Source organism: Danio rerio, chromosome 23 (genome assembly GCF_052040795.2).
Source record: "Danio rerio strain M-AB ecotype USA chromosome 23, GRCz13ab, whole genome shotgun sequence".
In the NCBI taxonomy this organism is placed as follows: Eukaryota; Metazoa; Chordata; class Actinopteri; order Cypriniformes; family Danionidae; genus Danio; species Danio rerio.
In genome coordinates this window covers 10,347,459-10,361,680 of record NC_141043.1, presented here as the reverse complement: position 1 = coordinate 10,361,680, position 14,222 = coordinate 10,347,459, and the positions used below count along the sequence as shown (strand labels likewise).

The 14,222-nt window shown below is 37.9% G+C and overlaps 1 protein-coding gene and 2 long non-coding RNA genes across 8 annotated transcripts in view; 1 reads left to right on the top strand and 2 right to left on the bottom strand.

The window, feature by feature from the left end:
• Positions 1-14,222, top strand: part of plxnb1a (plexin b1a) — a 199,131-nt gene that overhangs the window by 43,611 nt on the left and 141,298 nt on the right. For 2 of the 6 annotated variants that reach the window (XM_087306599.1, XM_087306597.1), the window contains exon 1: positions 3,098-3,401. The exons of the other annotated variants lie outside the window; for them this stretch is intronic. The gene's annotated coding sequence lies outside the window, so the exon portion shown is untranslated. Of the gene's footprint in view, positions 1-3,097; positions 3,402-14,222 lie in introns of those variants that run through there. 6 annotated transcript variants of the gene reach the window in all.
• The window catches only part of LOC147838166 (uncharacterized), a 148,051-nt gene that overhangs the window by 75,421 nt on the left and 58,408 nt on the right, over positions 1-14,222 (bottom strand). The gene's annotated exons all lie outside the window — the stretch shown is intronic.
• On the bottom strand, positions 4,274-13,599 carry LOC147838167 (uncharacterized). Its single transcript, XR_015523256.1, has 3 exons — positions 8,190-13,599; positions 7,327-7,452; positions 4,274-7,131 (listed from the first exon to the last, which is right to left on the bottom strand). It is a non-coding gene; the product is annotated as an uncharacterized LOC147838167 (long non-coding RNA).

Below are 14,222 nucleotides of genomic sequence, written 5' to 3'. Positions count from 1 at the left end.
CTTCTAACAATTATCAGATGATATGGTGTCCTGTGTGCACTTAATTGTGTTCATAAACCGTTCACGTGGCCTCCATTTGCCAGGTGAGTAAAATGATATACTTATATATGATCTCTATAAATATATTTGTTTTATTTAGGATTATTTAACATTTATATTTTCCTTTAGACCTGTAATTCACTCCAGATTCTGACAGATTGATTAGCTGTAGGCTCTAGAACTGTCATCTAAAGCGTTGTCATACAGTTTTGTTCCTGCATTTACTAACACAGACCTTAACTGAAGTATTTGGATGTAATTCGCGTTTACTTCCTGTAGAAAGCTGTCATAAGAACAATGTTTAGTGGCTCAGTGTTTTTAAAAGTCTAAACACTTTATTGATGTAGTGTACAACAAAGCACATGTGGTCGAACACAAACAAGTTGCAGATAATGAAGTTTTAATCATTTCTCCTATAGGAAAGACAGTCTAAGCAAAATGCCAGGATGCGTCATTAGCTCCGCTCACGCTCCACCTCTTTGCCCTTATTTGGTATCCCCCGTTTGATGCGATGACGCGCTAACAAAAGGGCGACGGTTAGCCACGCCTACTGGTAGCTTCTGTTGGGTTATTCATAAACCTATGGGTGACCTCACGGATGCTACGCATATATCTTTTATCAGTCTATGGTTCTGAAGAGTACTGTTGATTAAGTTAGTGACAACTAGTGGATTTTTTGGTATAGTATACTTCAACCAGATGGTAGAGATGGCTCAATCAGGTAAAGTTAGGTACTCCTCTCAATGAAACCTAGTCAGTAAACATATGGTCAACCATTTGCTCTAGCAGGCAGTTAAAGTGTTAATATGCCAAGTTATATCACAGCCATTCACCTAGACCGCTGCACTTCATGCATTTTTCCCACACCAGTCAATTATTGTGATAAATCTTCAGATAAGCCCACCCTTAAATGGCAAATTAAAACAAAACAAACTATGCTCCACCACTTCCCATGTTAGTCAGATGGTGTTTTTTTCTGTCCATGTGGGCGGTTCTTGGCTAGAATGAGCCTCAATGTGGACCAGACGGGATGCCAATTAATTAAAGCTCATACTAAATATGTGACTTATAACCACGCAACTTAACTAGCGTCCTTTTCATATTTTGTGCAATTCTCTGGTGAGCATTAGCAGCCGCTCTTCTTGAAATCCGGGATCTTCTCCATTTGCTCCGCTCGGCAGGAGTCTGCTACTAGATTGGGCCGTTGTTGGATTTGCTGTTGCTTTTGGCTGCCGGTGCAGTTACGCTGTTTTGCCAGCTGTGCGCCGTCTTTTGTTTTTGCTTCCAAGCATCACGTGCTGGAGATTTTAAGGAGGTGTTTTCTCAGTGTGCCAACAGTTGCCACAGTCTGGCTCGTGTGGAGGAAATGAGCCATATTTCACAAGAAAGACGTTTGATTAGCATCCATTTACTGTGCGAAATTCAGTCTTAATGCGTGAAAGTGTAAAACGATATGCTCATTTTACAGTTACAGCTGCAAACTAAACCAGCTCTGACTCACAGACTGGCTTAATATGAGGGTAATATTAAATTGAAGCATATGCAGCCATAGACATAAATGGAGAAGGTTGTGTGTGTGTGTTTGTGTGTAAATGTTTGAATAGGAAGCCGCTTTTGGACTTTGAACTTGAGACTGATTTGTGCAGATTGAGAGAATTGAGCACATACATTAGCGGAGTGACGCTGCCTTTGTAGCTTCAGCTGTTTACACAGTTGAGTCTGTGTGTGTAGATTAAAGAGCCGCAGCATTACACTGATACTCTGCATTTGTGTTCTGAAGGAGCACATGTGAACACACTGCAGGAGGAGAGACACGCTTAATATCAGTCACTCTACTGTACAATCCATTCCTTCTTTATGCTTGATATAGTTTTCTGTCTTTACTTTATCTTTCATTTCTTCCTTTCTTCTTTTATTTTTTTTTTGCTTTTTGTTATTTTCTTCTTTTAATCTTTCCTTGTTCCTTTCATTTTAACATTTCCTTCCCTCATTACATCTATTGTTTTTTTCTTCACTTCTTGCTCCTTTCATCTTCTCTTAATTTGAACTTTTCCTTCCTTCCTTCCTTTCTTCCTTTCTTCTTTCCTTCCTTCCTTCTTTTACTACTTTTTGGTGTTTTTCATCCTCATTTTCTTGTCATAACTTTCTTTTTTCATCCTAATTCTTTCCTTCTTTTTTCTTTCTGATTTTCTTTATTTCTTTATCATAATTACTTTCTTTCTTCCATCCATCCTTCCTTCCTTCCTTCCTTCCTTCCTTTAGTCAACTCTTTACTTTGTCCTGTGTTCTTTTCTTTCTCTATTCATCCGTTACATTTTCTTTCTTTCTTTCTTTCTTTCTTTCTTTCTTTCTTTCTTTCTTTCTTTCTTTCTTTCTTTCTTTCTTTCTCCATTTGTTCTTTTACTACTTTTTGGTGTCTTTCGTTCTCGTTTTCTTCTCATATATTTCTTCTCTTCAACCTAATTCCTTTATTTTTTCCTTCCTTCTTTTTCTTTCTTCCCTCCTTCCTTCTTTTCTTTCCTTCCTTCCTTCCTTCCTTCCTTCCTTTCTTTCTTCCTTCCTTCATTCCTTCCTTCCTTCCTTCCTTCCTTCCTTCCTTCCTTCCTTCTTTACTTTATTTGACTTTCCTTTATTCTGTTTTATTACTTTCTCTATTTTAAGTTTCATTTTCCTTTCTCTTTCTTTCTTTCTTTCTTTCTTTCTTTCTTTCTTTCTTTCTTTCTTTCTTTCTTTCTTTCTTTCTTTCGTCCTTTTCCTTCTTTTTCCTGTCCTTCATTTTTATTTTCTTCTCGAAGCCTTCTTTTCTTTATCCTTTCCATCTTCATTCTTTTCCTTCCATTCATCCATCCATCTTCCTTCCTCCCCTATATATCTTTTATTATTTCCTGTCCTTTTTTTGTGTTTATTATATAAATTCTCCCTCTTCCTTTCTTTCCTTATTCCTTTATGTCCTCCTTCCACTCCTTCTCTCATCCAGTAAATGTGCTCCCCCCCCCCAGAGCTGCCTCTGATGTCGACACTCAGGTTAATGATCCTCGTAGCATTCAACTTAAAGGCTAAACCGAATGGCTAACATCCGTCGGCTGAGGAGGAGTGAGGGATTAGAAAGCTGACAGGCCTCCTCCCTCGTTAAAGCATCCGGTCGTTTCCATGCAGAGCACATCCCAGAATTCACTTCCTCCCCGTCTTTGACTGCGGTCTCGGTCGGGACGGGAGGGAAGGAGGGGGATCGTGGGATGACCGGCGGCTGAAGCGAGTGTGGGAGCGTCCGCTCTCTGTCTTCGACCTCACATAAAGAGCTGTGCACTGAATGCTAAACTTCTCCTTGCATTGTACCGGTGGCTGTTTAGACTACTGTCTGGGTATGCCAGTTTCCGTTATTTTTATTTGCATTATACTCTTGTTTCTTCATTCTGGCAGACTGCTTCTAGCCAAGGGCGGCCTATAGGAAACCCTTATTATTATAATCGTAACCTTTATTTAGTTTAGTTGTTTAGATTTTAATGTAATTTTTAATAAAAAAAAATTTAATAATTTAACAATATTACTAGATGAATTGAATAAATGTTTCTTAAAAATCTATCATTTTTGATTGATTGGGAAGATTTTGTAGGGGAGTGCATAATAATTAATCTTTATTTGTATAGCATTTGAGCACAAAAAGTCTTGTATAATAAGTATAATATTTATATTATTAAGCACAATATTTGTATAATAAACAGTCAACAAGCACAGATTAATAAATTCAGTAAAGAAAAATATGCTAATTAAATATACAGGATTTTATTGTTTTCTGATAAGTAAAAATTCAGGTATTAAACCTATTGTATTCGTTCCGGTTCTGATTTTTATTCTTCCGGTTTCTTCCTCTTCTTCTTCTTCTTCTTCTTCTTCTTCTTCTTCTTCTTCTTCTTTCTCTTTCTCTTCCTCTTCCTCCTCCGCTCTGGGAGTCTGTGGCAGCCCTAGGAACCATTTGCGCAAACTTTGGCACACTGATAGAGAACAGTCTGATCTTCAACCACATCAAATTTGGACAAACTTAAACTCTCTAACACTACCACTTGTCCAAAAGTTTCACTTATGCTTATTGCCATAACTTTTGAACCGAATGGGCTACAATTAAAGTGATTTTGATTCCTTGGCTCAAGCCGATTCAAACGCATCCTATGATCCATGACAAGTTTTTTGCTATTTTGAATTTTTTGTAAAACCTATTTGAACCTCTTCCTAGTTCGTTTTTCTGATTTTCACCAAAATTGAATCACATGATCTATAAACCATGCTCACTTAAAGCTATTGAATTCAAGTTGATTAGACCAACTGTTTTCGATTAACTTGTGAACAAATTCAATGTAGAGCTTACGAAAATTGACTTAAGGTGTTATCTCCGTAATGCATTGACGTATTTATATCAAACTTGGTGTGTGTTATCTCATCCATAGTCTGAAGTTAGCTGCAGCATTTCAGTACACTTTTTTTGCTTAAAACTTCTCCACCCTTGGTCCAAAATTCATAAAATTTATATTTTTACATCTGGCAGAGCATGCCAAGTCTAATGATGTCTGATTATGATGAGACATAATCATAATCATGATCATAATCTCATCTTATTATTCAGTTTATATTGATTTGTAATCATTATCAAATGCTACCCTACGTTTATCAAATAGAACTCTTATTAAAGAAAATAGTGTCTTAGCCAATGGACAATTTTCACAAGACTGTTATGACATGTTTAACGTTCATCGTAACTTTAAATCTTTGAAAGTTTTTAATATTTAGATTTTTTCCAAAAACTTATGTATATTTATATGTATTCACATATGTATTATATAATCTTTTGGTCAAATTACAAAAAATAAAAGGTCCCACTTTAAGTGTCCTTAACTACTATGTACTTACATCAAAAAAATAAATACAAATTACTTACTGTGTTTATAATGTATTTGAGAACACTTGTGGTGCTTTTGAGTTGGGATAGAGGTTGGGTTATGGACAGGTTTGGTGGCATGGGTAGGTTTAAGGGTGGGTTAAGGTGTAAGGGATGGTCAACAGTGTATTTACAAATGTAATTACAAAAGTTAATTACAAATGTAATTACATACATGTTTTTAATCAAGCATAAGTACACTGTAAATACATGTATTTACACAATAAGTACATTGTAACAATCTATTAATTCCTATGTAAGTACATATTAGTTAAGGCCACTTAAAAAAAGTGGGACAAAATAAAATTTCGGCTAATGCGAAGTGTTTCTTATGCAGCATCTATGGGGCAGGTCAGTAAATTTGATGTTGTTCTTTCTTCTAGATGGTGTTATCAGTCTCACTTTTCCTTTTTCTGAACACCTCAACACCATTGTGAATTTTTCATTTATTATTTCAGCAAATGGGATTGTCAAAAAATTATTTGTTCTACTTTCCCATTCACTGTGATCTTACATTTATCCAGCTAAGAAACCTGGTGTGAAAAGGGTCCATAAAAAATGACTATTACTCAGTCCTAATACTCTGTCAATCGGCTAACCGGATCCTCAAAGTCCCATATTGATCTAAGAAACGCATATTGACAGCCTCACATTTGTTTTCATTGCCCTTGGCTCCAACACGCTGTTCAAGGTCAATGCCAAGGAAGTCTTTTAATGCAGCGCCCTATTGAATAATGGTCTGTTAATTCAGCATCGGCCCTCATCAAAGCTCCGATAGATAAGCGTTGAATCTGCACTGCGATGGCTTTCTTTATCAGCCCGTCTGGATCTCTCTGGATTGATTCCGGAGCGAACAGAGCATCTCTTGTGTCTGAAGCCCAGCGGAGCTCGTCCTGCGAGTGACTCCGCTCATATTAATCATTGATGTGCTTCCCAGGTGTCCGGCCTGTTAACTGACTCGCAGTGACCACCGGGGGGAAATCCAGAAAACCTCCTCTCCGCTCGACTTCTAGCCCGGTCTCCAGGGGCCACTCGTGCCAGCTGAGGGTTTACGAGGCCCCGGACTCCCTCCCTCTGTCACGCTCTATCTCTTCTCGTCCCTGATTTTGGAACGATTGCTTCAATTAAGCTGACGGCGGGGTTTCTTAAGCCATTAGCCGTGTTGCTGGAAGCCGTGTGCTGTCTATCTCAGTCCACTCCCTGTAGATGGAGAAAAAGCCACATGCTGTTGTCTGGTTATTCATGTCACAAGATCTCTAAGTGAAGCGCAGGAAAACACCAATGTTATTTCTGCAAATTAGGCTTGGATAGGTTTGGTGCAGGGTTTTGTTTGAGTTTAATTGGGTGTAGTCATTTAGTGCTAGGAATAGACTGGACCATGGTTGCATGATATGTTATTCTGGACCACAAAACCAGTCAATTGTTATGAAATTGGGAGTTATGCATCATATGAATACTGAATAAATAAGCTTTCTATTAATGTTTACTTTGTAAGGATTGGGAAATATTTGGCTGTGGTGAAAATATTTGAAAATCTGGAATATAGAGAAAATCGAAAGGTTGTCTATATGAAGTGCTTAGCAATGCACATTCCTAATAAAAAAATTGAGCTTTGGTATATTTGCAGTTGGAAATATACAAAATGCACTCAGAGAACATGATCTTTACTTATTTGCTAATGATTTTTGGCATATAAAAATCAATAATTGTATTTTTTATTAATTGTATTTGTATTTTTAGTATTTTTAGTTATTGTCAAAAATATACCCATACAACATAAGACTCGTTTTGTAATCTATAAAAATTACGATATTAATACAATTTTTCCATATGACTTAATGGTTAAGAGGATTTTGTTGGAAAGTTTGTTTGTGTAAAAATCATAAAATACAAGCGTAGATAAATAAAACAGATATAAATAGGTAATGATGTTGCAACAAAGGTAAAGATTGATCCGAAAAAGCCAGATAACGTGATTAAGGTGATTCGAAACACCCAGGTTACGTGACTAAAGTGATTCAAAGCATCGGTTATTTCAGAAGTGTTTCGAGACCTGGTTAATGTGCGTTTGACTGACAGGGTCAGGAAAATCTTATGTAGCTTAGTGGGCTGTGCGTGTCCCCTGTGCGTGGCCCGAGTTCGAATCCTGACTTGTACAAATACTGAAATTATGATTTGATGTATCTCAATAATGTTACTTTATGTTTTATGACCAAAATTGAGACATATTGATTCACAAAGTGTTCCTTCGGATGTCAGACCAATGTTAAAACAAAACATGTTAAAAGAACAGAGCCTTTACAAACTAATATTTATAACTGCATCACCCTGGATTCGAACACATTATCTCTGTATGCTAGTCATGAATTCTCACCGCTCCACTTAATCACTTTAAAACTCTACAAAGTGGGTTTTAATACATCAATTATTTTCTTTGCTGTACCTGTTTTAGAGTAATACATAAAACTGACCACTAGGTGTTACTGTACGTTCACACCGAAAGCAGCGAGAGCGTCAAAGTAGCCGGAAGTCATTCATTTTCAATGAGAGCCGGCGGCGATACGCGGCGATAAGCGGCAATGAGCAGCGCGGCGCGTCTTCGCCGGCGTGAGCGTCGAGGAGAGTTGAAATGAAGTCAACTTTATGGTAATGAGCTATGACGCGGTTCGGCGGCAAGCAATCAGAATGAAGACGTCCATCGCTTGATAGCAGTTCAGAGAACACAGACCTGTGAACTTTGGTTCCGACCACAGGGTTTGATTATTGTGGTCGCCGGATTTCCAATTATTTACAATTTTTTCCTACAGGAACATACATTAAATAAGTTACTGGCGAGTTACTGATGTTCATTAATGTTATATAAATTTATCTTAAAAAAGCGGGAATCTCACGCGATGTGACAGTACAAAACAGTACCGCTGCTTCAGGATATTTCAGACGTATGGACACATATTGAATAAAAAGAGCAAAGCCACACCACACGCAACTTTATCTTCCATTGTTGTATGAATTTGATAAGAAGTGCGCAACATTTTCACGCTAGAAACATGTTTTATGCAGGAATGTAACTGATATGCTGCAACGGCTCCTTTAAATATGAGATCAATGTAGCGAGTTTTGACGCTCTCGCCGCAGGAGCTGAAGGCAGAGAGCGTTGTCGCCAGGGCGGCAAGAGCGACCTTGGACGCTCTCGCCGCTTTCGGTGTGAACGTACGGTTACTGTAGAGATGGGTTTCAAAATGTTTTGAAGCTTCGACACATTTGCAACGACTGTTATATGTAACACTAGTAATATGCAGATAATCCAATAGAGTAGTCAGTGTAACAGGCGGATGGTCAAGGCAGGCGGCAAAACAAAACATAAACAGTAAACCAAAACAAAGGGTCAAAACATGGCTAGGCAAGACAATGAAACTGCTGAAATTGCACTATATACAAAAATATTAGACTGAACAAAGGTGTGCTTGAAAGTGGTGCTTATATAGTGTGTGCAATTAGTGTAAATGATCTGCAGCTGTGTGTGTAATCAAAGTTCATGAACCTCATGTGTGAGATACTGATGAATCTGGGATGTGTAGTCCTGTTCAGTGGCAGATGTGATATGTAGAGTGCCCTCTAGTGTGTCTGGTGGGCTCACAACTTGGTGGCTGTGACAAAATGAAAGAAACAATGCTGCATTTAATATTCGGGTACAAATATTTATTAATTGAATGTAGTAGGTAGTGCTGTCGCCTCACAGCAAGAAGGTTGCTGGGTCGCTGCTTCGAGCCTTGGCTCAGTTGGCGTTTCTGTGTGGAGTTTGCATGTTCTCCCTGCACTCGCGTGGGTTTCCTCCGGGTGCTCCGGATTCCCCCACAGTCCAAAGACATGCGGAACAGGTGAATTGGGTAGGCTAAATTGTCTGTAGTGTATAAGTGTGTGTGTGTGTGTGTGGATGTTTCCTAGAGATGGGTTGCAGCTGAAAGGGCATCCGCTGTGTAAAAACTTGCTAGATAAGTTGGCGATTCATTCCGCTGTGGCGACCCCGGATTAATAAAGGGACTAAGGCGACAAGAAAATAAATGGATGAATGGAATGAATGTATTACATGGCTGCCTGCAATACTTGATTCTGATTGGTCAGTCGCGACATTTCAGGATATAATTCTGAGATAACAACCACTGAACTAATAAGACAGACTCATCCGGGTACTTCGAATTATCTTTACTGCCAGTCAACATGCTTTACTTTGGAGTTTATTTTGCAAAAAAAACTGCAGGGATATACTTTATCCGTTACTTCATCTTTGTTAAAGCTACAAACATTATCGTCTCTTATTCCTGAATACTTGAAATGTTTACACAAAATTTCACTCTAATATGACTGAACTTTGCAACTTTATTTATTTTTTTTTAAATTGAGTTAATTTGTATTATGTAATGTAATTTTTGTAATTTCTTTTTTTAAGGTGTAAGGAGGAGTATGATCATTCCAAATGTCTTTTTTAATGTATGTATAGTTATGTATGCATATTCAGCTTTAGAATCATAAATATTTGTTCACCATGTTTGCCTTGTTCATTGGGGAACATACTAAGATCAAGACTACCCAAATTCACTGCCCCCAATCCGAAATGAAAATTCCTCTCCGTGTAAAAGTCATTGACCTTCATAGTAAAAACAAACAAACAACAAACTATATGGAATTCAATGGCTGTTTTTCCCCCAACATTCTTTAGAATGTTTCTTTGTGTTTAACATGAAAAAATGAATATGGTGAGAAAACTTTTAAAAGTGACAGTAATAAAAGCTTTCTTTTCTTTATTCAGGCTTAAAATATTCTAGAAGAACAGCATTGTGATAACATGGATGCATCATTGCACACTTTCTCAATATAGTAACCCAAAAATGCTACGCTGTTCCTCCTCCTTCCTCTCTAAGAAGCTGGTCTGAGAGTGAGGTTAAAGGCTAACTAGTGCGCGTGGGCTGATAAATGTTCGATTTTCTTGAATGACAGCCAGATGCAGAAGCCCAAACGTGTGTCCTTTGTGCTCCCGTTCCTCTAGCAGATGCAAGTGTCCTGCTGGACAGAGAAGGCAGATGCTGCTGTGCTTTTCAGAGACTTTTCCTTGTCCTTTCAGAGTGGGTGGTATGACCACATTTCACGGTATAAGTAATTTTATTTTACATCAATGAAATATTTTATGAAAGAGTTATTTTAAAAGGTAGTTATTCCAGAAAATCAATGAACATGGTTATAATAAATTAACTTTAATGCCTAAGAAATGAAAATGAATTTTGTCTTTTATTTTGGACATTGTTAAATATAGTAGAGATTGTGAAATATAGTAGAGATACACAAAATTGGAATTTTGCCAATATTTTGACACTTCTTTTGGCTGAGCTGATGCCGATGTCTTTTTTTCTTTTTGAGAAATGATAATTTACAGTTTAACTTTAATAAGTTTTTAATTTTACATGTCTTTTATTTTAATTAGTGTAACACCACAGCCGCTGAATATATTTCTCATGGACCCAGTTGTTGAGGTTGCTAGTAAGCGATATTTTAAAGAAAAAGGATTAATAGAGAATATACTGAGTCAATCTCTTGCATGTGTCACAGTCACAGACAATAAACCAATCCATCTATTTTTATATATTCTGACTAATTATTAAACAAGACTATGCATTTTATGACATAATATTATGACATAATGACATAACTTTATATGTGTATTTTACTTTAATTGTCCCAGTCTAATGCTGGGTTTACACCAAATGTGGAATTTAGTATTGAATGTATTACATACAAAGTCAATGCATGAATAGAGGCACATTTCGGCCATGCAGCACGAACTATGCAGAATGTAAGATGCATTTGTCTCAAAAGTGCCGAATTTACCTGAAACACGTCTAAAAAGTTCAAATACTTCAACTGGTGGAATACATCCCGTGAGTAAACTAAAGCAAGTGACACGATACTCAGTTTTTACCCAGCATAATGTTTATGCAGCATAATGCTTTGTTCACACCAGACTCAGAACTTGCGAATAAGTCACGCCATTTGCATGTAAATAGATGCGTGAACATTTTGAGCATCATTTGTGCGCCATATTCACCTAACGTAATTTTACGTCTGCCTGATGACTCTAGCTTCATTGCTAAATTTCTAATATGGATTTTATTGAGAAAATAGCTGTGTTTATGTCCTTTAGGATAGCTAAAAACAGCGTAGATTTGTCTGGCGTCATGTCTGAGTGCACTAGATCCTTTCAGAGGTGCATCTAGCTCTGTGAGCTCATAAACTCCTCCAGAAACTATACTTGGATGATGGAGGTTTTCAGTGGCTCTTCCGACTGAGCCAAGCCCAGTTTGATGAACTGTTGTCCGATGTCGGCAAGAGGATTTCCCCTTGGGACACCAACAACAGGCACTACATCATAATCAAACCCCTACAAGAGAAAGCTCCTGATTGGTTAATGCAGCGCAAATGTTCTTTATAGTTCAGATTTATATATAGTCGCGCGATTTATGTGTTAAACATGCAAAACAATCAAGTTGCGTCGCTTTATTTGGGCTAATTGCGTCATACGCACCGCCTCATTCACGCGTAACCGCCGCAGGATGTCTGTTCAAGTCTTTACCCTGACTTAACATGTAAATCACCCTTGCTTGACGATTCATCCATGTCTGGTGTGAACGCACCATAAGACATACGGACCTGTGGGGTAGACCAAGAATTATAACTGGTTTCAAGGTTTACGGCTGTTGGAAAAAGTCAGAGTTTTGTTAGTCCGTTCCTACAGTATATGAACATTATTGTATGTTTTTTTTAGAACTATTTTTTTTTTTGTTTCGTTTGTTTACAACAGGATCTGCAGTAGAAAAGCATGCTCCATATCAAAAGCTTCAGGTCAGCTCCACGATTTAGCAAGCATCTGAAAACAAATTACTTACAAATCAACATCCAAGCATGCTATGGACCTGCTCAGTGGCTTACTTAATATACAAAGAAAAGAGAGATATCCAAAGATGCCTTTCCAAGGTTATTATACCGTCAGAATCTTTTAGTGGCTCATGACTGAAGGGAGGTTGTTTGTTGGCAGAGGCTGTAGCACTGCACAAGTGACTGTTTAACTTACTAAGGAATATTGTACACTGTGTTATTCTGTACTCACATTCGTTTTAATTCGCCAATCTAAAACACATGATCTAGACCACAGGTAAATGTTGACCTCAGATTATTATGTACGATATATACCGCCCAGCCGATACTTTTAATCCATCCGTAGCTCATCCTCTTTCCACGTCCTCGCTTATCTCCATATTCCCATTCTGAGGAAACCAACCAAAAAAACAAACAGATGTCTTCTTTTCTACCACCTGCAAATCTCCACCTACGGGCCACGTTCATGCCCACAGTCAGCGACACTGCTTTTCAACTTGGCAAGCGGACATCGATCGCCAACGATTTTCTGTCAGCCATGACCAAGAGCCTGCAGATTGATCACTTGCAATTGTCTAATTGTGCAGCGTGGGATTGTGCGCATGCTTATTTGTGCGCTTCCGTCCGACCGAGTGAATGAAACCAAAGAGAAGGGATTTTATAAAGTGCTTGACAACTGTAGACCTCCCACTCCAAACGCCGTGGCTTAGACTCTTCTCATTTGCAATCTGCCAGCAAGGACAATGTGTGTGTGTGTCCGGGGGCTGTCCATTGTCTTTCAAATGAAGCTGTCCCTCTTCCAAAAACTGCAACAGAAGGTCATGAAAGCTCCCTCCGTCCCGCGCTTGAAAGACTCATTTGTGGGTGGACCTCTTTGTTGATGCAGATTCTGCAGGTTTGTGATGCAGGTCCAAAATTTGCAGTCGCTCTTTTCTGCTGACCTGGTCTTAAACTGCCAGTCGTCTTGTATTTGGAGCAGCGACGCCCACTCATTAATATTAAAAAAGATGAACTCACGCATGAGTGTTTTCTGAACTAATAACTAGTATTGATTGTGATTCGTATGTCATCAGCTCACCGAGACTGCCTTGTGTAGAAACGATCCACATGTGATGACAACAGCTGCATGGCCGTGTTGGTCTATTTTTCCCCCAAGGTTTTGCCCACTCAGAAATCAATCAGGAAGGGATAGATTGGTGTATTCGCAGTGAGTGTCGGTGCCTGACTGTTTGTTTGGCTCCTTGCTTAACCCTTGTGCATCCTTATGGGAATTTGGGTCGATTTCATTTTTGTTTTTATGATTGTTTTGTATACAGTATGTTAATGCAAGCAGTATAATTATGGGAAATTTTGCATTACATTTTTTTAAAGCAACATTTCCTGTCATAAATCTATTTTACAAGAAAAAAGTTCCTATCAGATTATAAATCTCCCAATTGTAACCCCTTAACAGGGTTCGATTTTTTTTTTAAAGCTAATAAATCTCTATTAATATACATTTTGTTGACATTTTTTCATGTTTGACCTATGAAGCAGTTATTTTTCCCCCTAGTTTTAGTATGTCCCAAATTTTAGGATGTAAAATGTTTCAGGATACCAGAAATGTTTTAGTAGGGTTTAAATTTTTACTCAAGAGAGACAAGTGTGGTGCTAATCGACAAATGAATGCACTAATAATGGTCCATACACCAAACTAATCAAGCAATGTGCACTTATCCTATGGCTGAGCTTCCAATGTTTCAGCAAGAAACCCTCACCTTTATAGTCAAAATTTGGGTACTGGCCACAGGTCGGCCTGTTAGGTAAGAGAGAAGTGTGAGTTGATCAGGCCCACCCTCTCTCTCAGCTATGAGCACATTATTTCTGATTGCAAAGCACAAATTTGAGGTTTGTAGTGTCAGCATGATTATCTAAAGTCAATATTCTTCCTCCTGAAATTTGGAGAAAGTTAACCTTAAGTTCCCGAGACCCTTCTCTGGTTATTTGGTCATGCTTAAGGGTCAATATTTTACCTCCTGAAATTTGGAGAAAGGTGTGAAGTTAACCTTAAGGTCATGAGACCCTTCTCTTCTCATTTGGTTGTTTGTTAAGCACAACAGGAGAAAAATAAAAAATATCCCATTTGTTACTCTCCTGTTGTCTGCTTTCGAGAATGTCAGGGCAAATTATTATATGTAACTATAGTTATGTGTTTTTATGGACATCAGAGTTTGTTTCGTATGTATATGCTAAGAAATTTGGCATTGTTTGCAACACAAACTAAAATTTATCACAACAATTGTTGATTTAACCTTTGACTTAATTTAATTTATTATATACTTAATTTTAA